The sequence below is a fragment of the Vanessa atalanta genome, chromosome 2 (assembly GCF_905147765.1).
Source record: "Vanessa atalanta chromosome 2, ilVanAtal1.2, whole genome shotgun sequence".
Taxonomy (NCBI): Eukaryota; Metazoa; Arthropoda; class Insecta; order Lepidoptera; family Nymphalidae; genus Vanessa; species Vanessa atalanta.
In genome coordinates, this window is record NC_061872.1 from 13,730,366 (window position 1) to 13,741,903 (window position 11,538).

At 32.7% G+C, this 11,538-nt stretch overlaps 1 protein-coding gene across 2 annotated transcripts in view; it reads right to left on the reverse strand.

Annotated features, from left to right (window-relative positions):
- The window catches only part of LOC125070978 (innexin shaking-B-like), a 64,416-nt gene extending 53,322 nt beyond the window's left edge, over positions 1–11,094 (reverse strand). For both annotated transcript variants that reach the window (XM_047681026.1, XM_047681017.1), the window contains exon 1: positions 10,914–11,094. The gene's annotated coding sequence lies outside the window, so the exon portion shown is untranslated. The remainder of the gene's footprint in view (positions 1–10,913) is intronic.
- Between the last annotated feature and the right edge of the window lie 444 nt (positions 11,095–11,538).

The window sequence follows — 11,538 nt, forward strand, 5'->3', positions numbered from 1 at the left end:
TTTCAAGGCTTTAGGTATTATAAAGTTAGCCTATATCCTTTATTGGGATTCAAGCTTGTTTTATACCAATTTTGTATCAAATTCGTTTCAGTGGTTTGGCTTGAAAGCACAACAGACACACACACGGAGATACTTTCGCGATTATAATATATTTCGCGATTATATATACTCCGCTCTCTAAGTTGAGTTGAACTGTTCTAATAATTAATATATCAATTACAAGACTTGACGCATACATACGAATTAGTAATATAAATATCAAATATGAAATATAAACCGATAAGGAACCTTTAAATACTAAAACTAACGGTAGTAATTATTATCTGAGTTAAGAGCCTAGATGGTCCAGTGTTTAGAACGCGTGCATCTTAACCGATGAATGAAATTCTGCCACATGTGTATTCCACCAACCCGCATTGAAGCAGAATGGTGGAATATGCTCCAAACCTTCTCCTCAAAGGGAGAGGAGGCCTTAGCCCAGCAGTGGGAAATTTACAGGCTTATGGCTACAGGTTAATGTAAAAATGTTAATTGTCTGAGTTGGCGTTGTTCAACATAAAAAGCCATGTTTGGTAATTTTTTTCATACCACAGACGTATTCTAATACACTATTATCAATTAATATTATATTATCATGTACTATTACGTCATTTATATTTTCTATATTAGTGACGTCATAAGCAAATGTCAAAGTTTCCTTTAGAAGCAAAATCGTTAGGCGTCCAACGTCCCACAAAACGGTTCTAAAACTGCAAGTGTATACATCTTGACATTCAGGGAAATCCAGTGGCACTCAAACTGTGATACCGCTGCTCACCCGATAAAACAAGGACCCTTGAGGTGCTACAGTACCTTATTAGATACAACCCTTATTGTGTAAGACATAAGAGACAAAATGCAACGTAATCAGAGCCTACATGCGCCCACCGTTCTAGGAACGTGACTCGCAGACAAAACTCTATGCGTGAATCCAATTAGGACTTGGAAGCTTATTTTTAGTATATTCGTTCTAATTGGATGTTTAAGTTTATTTCCTTAAACTTGTACTGTGTTCTCTAATTATAGTTTTATTGCATGACCTCTGTTTGTACGCTAGGCGGCGCTGTATGCTATGAAAATTGTAAGTTACTTTGAAGAATTTTAAATAACTGATTCACTTTGGACCGAACTTTTGTATATTTTATCAGTAGTTATCGCACGCGGTTTCGCTCGCTCGGTTTGTTCGTCAGATGTAAAAAGCAAGCATAAAAAGTAGCCTATATCCTTCGTTGGAATTTAAGCTAACTTCATGGAAAATTTCATCAAATTCGGTTTAGTTGTTTGGCCGTGAAAGACCAACAGATAGACAGACACAGCTACTTTTACATTTTTAATATTGGTATAGATTAGTCGAAATATTTCAAACGGAAAGTAAATAAGCATTTCGGGCATTTTATTGTAAACGGCCGTACTCTTTGTCATTTTCATTGGCATTAGCGATACCTTGTACTGCCAATGCACGAGGAACGCTTAGATTTATAATTGGTAGGCTTTTGTGCAAGCTAGTCCGAATATGTACCACGCAGTCATTAGTTATTTTACCGCCAAACTGCTGTCCTTTTATCGCTGTTCCAGTTTGAAAGTGACATAAGTACTATAGGTGCCATTATACTATTATGTGAGTAGGTGGCGGTGACTTAAGCCGTTACTGATATCAGCTACCAGAATGTTTCGTCAGATTTAATCGATAAATTTAGTCAGAAGTAACTCAACTATAAAAGGAGGCGAATCACAAAGCAATTGACTCTGCAATTAACTCTGAGAGCGCTTCGGATGGATCAAAACGCGCCACGGGAGTCGCTTTGTACAGCCTTTAAAATGTTATATACAATTTTTTTATCTGTGTCGGAGATAATTCAACATCTTGCTTGTATTTCGACTGCTATTAGCCGACTTTAAACAGAAGGAGGTTATCAATTCTTATTTATTTTTTGTTTTTATCTTTCTTGGTAGCATAACAGGTACAAAGGACGAAACATCTTAGATCCCGAGGTTGGTGGTGCATTGGTGATGTAAGGAATGGTTAATATTTCTTACAACACCATTGTCTATGGGTGGTGACCACTTACCATCAGGTGGCCAATTTGGTCGTGCGCCTACAGACACAGAAAAAAAAAAATTATCAACCGATTAAGATAATAATATTTTTTGATGGTTTATATATTTATACGCTAAGAATTGGTGTGATTTTAATTATAAAAAATAAGACTAGATATATATAAGAATATGACTTTAAATTTAATTTAAGAAAAATATATCTTTTTTAGGCAAAGATGTTCAGTTAAGTAAAGAATTGCGAACACACACATTAATTTTATATATTGTATAATAACTAACCATATGTTGATTTAACATATCATTTAAACGACGATAGATATTAATATACATTTAACACGATATGTATTTACGAAATAATAAAACTGATCATTCGGAGTGCCATAAGGAAGGCTTGGATAACCGTAAAACTCGCTTGTGATTTTATGGGAGTGACATCTATGGATAATGAAAGGTATATGGGAATCGTTAAAATCGTGGCCTTTACTAAATACGCGCTTTGCGGGATTTATTATATATTATTCAGTTTAACCGACGGTTTAGACGTGAAGGATAATGTTTGACGGTTTTAATAAGAAACGTGTTCGCGAAGTGTTCGATATCGACCAAAATCTTTATTCTAAAAAGGACACGTATTTCGAATTTCCATGTTTTGAGTATTTTATTCGACTATTAAAATGTTATTTTTATGACACTAAAGCTCGATAATAGTTAACAAGAAAAAATTAAGAAAGTTAATGTATGTAGGTCTGTATGTTAATTGTATAAAATAAAATAATTATTTGTTCTAGATAAAATTCAAAGAAACCAAGTAATAAAAACGACTTTTTTTTAATCTAATTTTTACATGATATTTAAATTTATTCATTGACAAATCGAATTACTAATAATTCTTTTGCTGTGTATACATAGGAAGTGGTTCTTTTTTAAATTGAATAATATCGAAGCATTACACTTGCTTATTGCCTTTCAAAAATCATTCACCGGCTTGGAAAGAAGTAATTTGTGGGAAAAATCAGCTGAAGAAAATCAATTAAAAACGTACACATCGATAAATTAAGCTATAACAAACGAGTAACGTAATTATCGATTAATTTAAGTTGAAACGATAGAGAGTTGAACGTTTTCTTCCCAATCTATACATATAATAAAATTGGAGTGTCTGTTTGTAATATTAAAATAACCGCGTTTTACTAAATGCATATGTATGTATACACGGTACATATACCTAAATAAGATTTTTTACATTTTTTGTCGGTCTGTCTGTCTGTTTGTTCCGGCTAATCTCTGGAACGGCTGGATCGATTTTGACGGGACTTTCACTGGCAGATAGCTGATGTAATAAGAAGTAACTTAGGCTACTTTTATTTTAGAATTATATGTAAAATAATAATATAGTCAAGGTTTTTATTAAATTCAAATGCGCACGAAGTCAGCTAGTATTACATATATTCGTTTTGTTCTAGTTGTTTGTTAAAGATTTATAATACAGCTCATGCCTGTGAAACTTTTCCTTCATTACTGATTTCTCATTTCATCAAACATCGGTAACCTTTCATAAGTGATCTTATCGTTATCTATACTAAAGTATGAAAGTCGTGTCTGTCTGTAACGTTTTCCCTAACGACTGAACCGAATTTGATGAAAATTGGATGAAAAAAACATGCTTTTATATACCTCAATACAACGACTCCTAACACTTAGTCATAATATTAAGAAAAAAGTTTCACCAAAATCAGTTCAGTCGTTTTTATAACATATAACCTATAACCTACTAACAAGCGATCATATTTTGAGTATTTTTTTTTTAATTTTCGATCGATGAACGTTTTCAGGAAACCCTAATATCAACCTCGTAATAATAAGCAATAACTGACTATGCAGTCGGAACAGAGGTTACAATTTTATGTCTGTTCCTGGTAAAGCGGACCGATCAACGTCACAATCCTTATAAAAAATTTTTTCGTTATATATGGCCAAGTTTCAATTCCACTATCGATCGCCAGTAGAGAAGCGCTGTAAGGCCACGAAAAAGAAAATCACCACTTAATTTTACGCTTATCGGTAAGCTAAAAAATTTCTGCTTCATTGGCCATATGCAAATGACCCGGAGACGACCATAAGGGCTGAATTTACATAAAATATTTGACCCATCAACCGCGGTTCAACGATTCGAATATTCATGATAATGATTCTTCAATACTTCTCATCGATATTGTGAACGAGAAGTTTAGTTCCCCATGTCACCGATTTAGTTTCGCTTCCTAAACCCCCGTCGGGTTTACTTTTTTAAATATTGTTTGTACTTAGCACACAAATCAACTGAGACGAAACTTTGCGAACGCGCGCCGTTACGATTTATATTTTATAAAATACTTGTTGTCGCCCGCGGCTTTTGGCATAAAAAAGTAACCTATGTCCTTCCTTGGAGCTCAAACTTTCTTCAAACCAAATTTCATGGAATTCGGTTCAGTAGTTTGGCTATGAAAGTACTACGGACAGACAGGTTTACTTTCGCATTTGTTTCGTGTGGAAAAATAGTTAGCGTAATGAAAAGTTTTAATCGAAACACAATAATATAACGTTGAGTTAGCTGTACTGTCTGACTGTTAGCAATTTTTTTTTTTATTACATCCGTATTGGCCAACATCACATACATTACTCTGATCCCAATGTAAGTAGCTAAAGCACTTGTGTTATGGATCATCAGAAGTAACGACGGTACCACAAACACCCAGACCCAAGACAACATAGAAAACTAATGAACTTTTTCTACATCGACTCGACCGGGAATCGAACCCGGGACTTCGGATTCGTATACCCATGAAAACCGGTGTACACACTACTCGACCACGGAGGTCGTCAATTCCAAAAATCGAGAAATCCAGATTGATTATATACGAGGCAGAAGTACATACGACACAGCTTCCTAAAGACGTTTTCCTTCAAAGAGCACAATATTCTAAACTCAAATTAATCAATTTCCAGACAGAAAATCGAATATTATCTCCATGATTCGACCCGGGATTAAATTCAGTACCTCGGAATCTGCAACGATATAATCTGACTAGATCAACAAGGCATTTATAAACGATAAACAAGCCTAATCGTAATGCCTAAATATTTGCTGTAGAATGCTTTAATGTTAGATGCAACACCGACGCGGTCTACATATAGTTTTCATCGCTACAAACAGATATCTAGTTTTTTTTATATATATAATAACATCCGTTTATATATTTCTGATGTTTCAAACACAAGATAATTGCAGTATTTTAACAGTGTACCGCGTTAACTAAATATTTATGTTACCATTTAAATATTTATACCGAATGTTCGTTGTGGATTCGTGAAAGTATTTCGGGAAAATATATTTAATTTGCAATTAATTTAAACTTGTAGTGGTAGAGTTGCTTAATGTATTAAAAAAATACTGACCGGAATATAGAGAAACACTAGTAACTCGCCCCGAATTCATTTACTAATGTTTTTCTTTATTATTTTCATTGGTATCAAAATCGAAAATTAAAAAATATACTTATTTCAGGTCAAGGCTTTTACAAGCACTTTTGAATCGTCATTTTACAAACTATATTAAGTGAAGCTACCACCGGTTCGGAATGAAGATTCTACCGAGAAGAACCGGCAAAAAAATCTCAGTATTTCCTAATTATGCTAGCCAAATACAATTATATGTGTACATAATATAACCTGCCTTGACGTCGACAAGGATTAGTTCCATCAACCAGAATGGTTAAGCAACGCGTACAAGTATTAATTTAAATTTATTAAGATAACCAAAAGATTTACAAGATTTTAATAAATAGTTTTTGACAGAATCTCGATTCTATCAAAAATCGTAGTCTAAAATATTTCATAATAATAATATTTGCATTATATGTTACCAGTAACTAAAATTAATATCTTGTTAAAAACATATTAATAAATAAGGCACTGTTACTCTATTCAAGATTATATCAATATTATTGATGAAAAAGTAACTACTGATATTTTGCCCGAATGAGCTTGATATTTTAAATATTTGAACGATTAAAATACGCCATTGGAATTTATTTGAAAAAATTGTTATAAATTTTATTATTTATAATATAATAAAAAATAATCGAGAGGAGCAAGTGTTTTGCAAAATTGAATATTACGGTAAAGTATTTAAGATATAAAATCGTATCAAATAAACAAATTAACAAATTTACTTTCTTGTAATATAACTGGTATTATTATTATTAACTGGCTTTGTTTTCATATATAAAATAATATAAGCAAAATAATAAGACAATAGAGACTTGATGAACATTATAAAAAACGCATGTCAAATTTTAAAATTCGAATTTATATTTTTAATAGATTATTACTTCGCGTAGTTATTAAAATTGTTATTATAATATGTTTTTTTTATGTGATCAATGAGTCAAGCGCACGTCCGTGCTGATAATTTTTCTCGCTAATTCTTTGCTTTTTTTTTTCTTTTACGTTTATTTAAATGTGTTAAAAACCAAAAATATAAACGATAGAAAATAATTATGTTTGTATTTATATTGATAAGGTAAGGTTTTGTAGTTTATTTTTCCTATTTTTTAAAGATGAAAAAAGTTATCATTACTGATGTAATGATTTTATTATAAAAATTGATACGATGTTTGGTATGTTGTCTATACATAAGAAGCTTCAAGAGCTGTGTTTACCAATGTTTTAAGTATTTACTTTTACTTACTTTGTTGATAATAATTTATTATTAACTGAAAATATTCATTGAAGGAATAAAAAAACAACATCAAATAACCTAGCTGTATGGTTATTTCAACATATAAAACAGGTTAATATCATTTCATTTTTTTTTTTAATTTACATATAAAGCGAAGGAAGCATTCTTTTAATATCAAACTTTCAACCACGTATGTTTTCTCAAAGTAAATATTGGCAGTCCTGTCTATATTTAGTTTTCAGTGAAGAATGAAATTCAGATAAATTCAGTATCAGCATGCCACAATTCAGAATCGTTATGATTCATAACGGTAATAATTTTATTTTTATGTATTACTAATTTAAAAAAAGAACGATAAAAATGGACTAATATTTTAAATTTCAGTCAAATATTCGTTTTTTAAATGTTGCTGAATTATTGGACGCAATAAATTTTCTTAGAGGAAATGTTGGCAACCCTGTCCAATATAAAATATGCATCTTCGTTGCGGTATTTTAGATGCACTAACTTGGTCTATGTAAAGCCTAAAAGGATTTCTAGTGTCACTTATTTTAACTTGTCAAGTCTTTTTAAATTTAAATTTCGAATGAGGTAATTCCACATATTTTATTCCATTCCAAGCATTCGTTACGGTTATATGTATATAACCGTAACGAATATAAAAAGCAGTACGATGTTAAAACAAAGTGACAAATAGTTATCGCTAAAAGGTTGATTTTAATGTGTAATTTTCTGGTTTAAAGGACGTTTTATTTCGAGCGTCACTTTAGTTCGTACGTGTCGGTCAAATCTTGCAACTGAATTTTAAAACAGTTCGACCCGAACAGTTAACTTGGAATTTTGTACACCCGTTTTTGCTGCTGACAGTACCATCTAGCATACTAAAATAATATTGTTTTTTTTTAAATGGCTACAGAACAAAGGCTTCTGCTTAAAAAGTTTTTATTTACTGTACATAATTTAAATTGTATTTTTATATATTGCAATGGTAGATTTTTTTAAATTTCAACTGAATGGGGGTGAAAAAGGAAGGGTAGTAAATGTATAAATTTTACCACCACGAAGTCGAAACAGGTAGTTATTCATTTAGTTATTACGACTACAAGATCGAAATTAATTTAATTTAAACGGAAAGAGATAAACTTTTGACCTTTCAACACGAGACGATGACGTGTAACGTAAGCTCGCGAGATTAAAATATCTGAAAAGATAGCTACCTGCGCGTGCGTCACCTGGCGTATAAAATCCGGACGTTTACGGTCCCACATCTTAATTTATGTCTTTCCAATAGCATCTGTAATGTTATACGTATTTTTGTAACCCTACGACGTAGGAATGTGGGCATCGCAGCGGGTTGTTTTATGACGGGGATGTCTTAAATTAGATTATTGTATTATGTTCCGGAAATTTATACTATTATATAATGTGATGTTTGTTTTTTTCGACCAAATATGTATATGTATGTATGTATGATGAACGAATTTTGTCAACAGCATTGATTAAAATATAATAAAATTACTTTCTTAAGGATTGATGATGTCTTTTGAATCTTATTTTACTTCAATACAATTACAGTAAAGTCGTAATCGTTTTTAATGTTAATTTATATAAATATACACTATGCATCTTTTTTAAAGATACCAAGATCTATTTCAAAATAATAAGCTTGAAAGAAATATTTCTGATCTTACCCCGAAATCACATTTATTGCAATAGTTCCGATAAAAACATAGATTAATTATTTAAAAAAGAAACTAGCAACATCTGAAAAAAGTCATATAGAACTCATATAGATCGAACGTGTAACCTCTTTTTACAGTTCGGAACGGTCAAAGCAATTCCGCGACTTCGTTCTCTATTTTTGTTTCAAATGGCCAAAAAACTGGATAATAAACATCGCCCGAAGCACCATTGCGGACAAAAAGATACGGTAATAAAATCCGTTCAACTCGTAACCCTTATAACATAATTCTGTTTGCTATATTGATGATATTTACGAATCATATATCGCCATAATCTGCCTTAAGAAAACAAACTTTGCACAGCGGGATATATATAATTTGGACGATTTATTTTAAAACATCGGATCAATTAAGTGGAAGCTACGGCCCGCTTCGGGCGGCCACTCGGAGATTACTTAGCACTCCTGCATTTGAATTATTGCCAATAATTTAATTCCGATTGAATTCAGCCAAGTAACTGGTACCGTCACAGAGCGTACATAATTTAGCGGCTGCAGTACCTTTTTTGGAATGCCGTTTTAAAATAAGAATGTGGCTGAGGCTGAAAAAGTGTTCGCTGATTTCTCTGACGTTTGAAGTTTCATTCTGTGAAGAGGAAAATAGTACAGGAATCGAATCGGCAATATATATGTGGAGTTTATAAGGAAAAATGTCTGAACTGGTCGCTCGGGAAATGTGTGGCTTTATTAATGACAGTAGAAACTTAGATGGTCAGATCAATGTGTTATTACGATAGTATTATTCGTCGATAAAAAATAACAAAATAGTTTTCGTTATAATTAAAATGTGCAAAAGTTTTGTACGTAAATTTTCAAGCTATTCATTGTTAAGTAATATTTATTTCATTGAATAAAATTTGTGAAACATTTTGTGCTTAAAAAATGACGCGAAATTTCAAATGAATTACAAAATGAAAAAACCGTTAAAGTGACTTTAATACAGTGTGACGTAAAAACCTCATCAAAAATTTTCTTTAACTAAGACTTCGACCCTTTTCGTATTATAATATAATAACCATTACTATTCTTACAACAATATTATGAATGAGTCAAAGATAAAAACTTATTGAATCGTTTTTCGGTTGTTTCGAATCTATCAGCGTACCCGTCAAAGAGACATCAATCGACGCGCCATTACAACCGCGAAAAGCGCGCGAAAACAGTGGACTACAGATAAGGAACACCCATTTGTAACACCCGATACTGCCAAACGCACATCATTGAAACCGATAACATCAAAGAGGTTTTAATGACGTTTTAATTTTATATCTTTAACATGGTAATGCATTAGTGGTTAATTCATATAAATATTTCTATGAATCATTTAAGCGGATGAGATTTCCATAAATAAAATAATTTCGCTGACTTTTCTAATATAAAATGTTACATAAAGATTTAATGTGAGCTCAAGACGTTTGATATTTAAATAGTAAAATTACATAGTGTTGAGTAAATTGTGACCCAAATGTCGTTGTAATAAAATTATATTTTTAATTCTAAATAGAAGCAATCGCGCCTGCCTCTGTTATTATAATAATATATTAGGCAGTATGTAATGATTCATTAGCGAGCATGCAAAAAAAATATCATAACACTTTTTTCTTAAATCATTTAAGAAACAATCTGCAACAACAATTTCTTTGCATTATTAAGACAAATTAAAGACAAAAATCACATCCGGTATAGTCAGAAAAAACATGATTAGTGGGTGTTTAATGTTGTGGTACATTGTAATTTGCTGCCGACGGTTTTACTCGGTTTATATGGGTCAACATTGTCCAAATGCCTCGTGCGATGAGCTATGAGCATTATCGGGGCATGTTTCGCAACACCATGTAAATTACTGACCTGCCTTGCCGAAAATTCTGATGTTAAAAGTTTCCGAAAGAACTCTTCCAAGTAATTATGTTTGATGAATAGGAATTTAAAATCTGTTTTCATTCGTTGAGTGTGTATTATAGAGTCGAGTTAACGTGGCTATGTTATCTCGATTAAATGAACTACTTTTACAAATAATTGTAATCTTAGACAATGTTTGACATAATAACGCTCACCCACTGGAACACAATAATAAGAATGGATGTGCAATTTATCACAATAATTAAACAAAAACTTCACAACAAACCTTAACGCTACATGACAAGTTCTGCTTGTGACAATAGATACACGTTACAATAAAACGACGACAGTCCAGTGACGGTCGTTCAGACACATAATTTAATGCACGCTTTTTATTTTGTCATTAACCTTCGAGGTGCTCCGGTTTCGAATCGGCAACGTTTTATTTTTGAAACACGGTTACGCGGTGATTAGCCGAAACGTTTAACACGTTCAGGAATCGACATCTGCACTCACTGGCCGAAAGGTGTCACGTGGGGACTCCGCGGACTCCGGCAACGTTTCCTTCGATACGTTCGCGTTTTAAAAAAAAAGTCGATTTTAAAAAATAATTGTTTCGCGATCTGACAAGTCTGTTGGCGGGAGTCGCGCGGAGGGCGCGAGCGGCGCGGCGAAACGTTCTCGTCGACTGGCCGCCGGCCACACTGAAAAAGCTCCTTACGTTAACTACATACAGAGCCGATGTGCAATCTATTTATAAACTTAAGTTGAGTGCGGCACGCGCGTGCAACGCTCGACCACTGCCTACATTAACATCATAATATTTGAAGTTATTGGGTCGACTGGAGAAACATGCCGTGTTGTTTATATACCATATTCCGAATATATTAAAATTACCGGCTATCATTCGTTGCGAGTTGATAAAGAGGTCGGTTTGTAAGTTACGATATTGGATGGGCTCCAAGAATAATAGAGATGTTACGATTATTATGATCGTGTGAACCATTTTGACATCCCACTCGTGCGATTTAATTTTATTTACAGAAATAACAGCTATGAAATTGTGAGCTATCAAAATGTCGATAAATATTGAATCCATTTTGAATTTATGAGATGGAATTTTATAGATGGGTATTTACCA